We start from the raw sequence: 596 nt of genomic DNA, 5'->3' as shown, positions 1-596 counted from the left end.
GAAAAGCTTGTCTATAAATAAGCCACACACACACACACACACACACACACACACACACACACGATGGTGTTTGTATAGTTGTGAGGACACATTATGAAATAACCATGGTAACCAAACAAATAACCTGAATCCTCAAACCTCAAACTGCCTTTGAAATGTAAAACATGTGAAAACCTCATGGTTAGAAAATCATCAAGACACACACACACACACACACACACACACACACACACACACACACACACACACACACACACACACACACACACACTGAGGCCAGTCGCCATGTGACAGCAGAATCAACGGTTTCATTTTCTGCCTCACGAATCTTTTTAAGACGACGAGACTCAAACCGTTCACGACAGACGAGGAGTCGTGATGCGTTCAGGTGATCTGAAGCCACGAAAAAAACCTGTTTGTGATGAATTTCAGACGCTCGCAGCCGCTAAAGTCTTTTCACACTTAACGTTCAGAAGACCCATTCGACGTCGCACCGTCGTGGCGAGGAGGAGCTGGAGGGCAACGGTTTCGATTACAAGTCGATCTGTGTTCCGACCCTCAGCTGAGGTCACGAGCTCGGAGAATGAGAGGGAGTG

The sequence above is a fragment of the Paralichthys olivaceus genome, chromosome 23 (assembly GCF_024713975.1).
Source record: "Paralichthys olivaceus isolate ysfri-2021 chromosome 23, ASM2471397v2, whole genome shotgun sequence".
In the NCBI taxonomy this organism is placed as follows: domain Eukaryota; kingdom Metazoa; phylum Chordata; class Actinopteri; order Pleuronectiformes; family Paralichthyidae; genus Paralichthys; species Paralichthys olivaceus.
Note: the sequence above shows the minus strand (reverse complement) of the source record.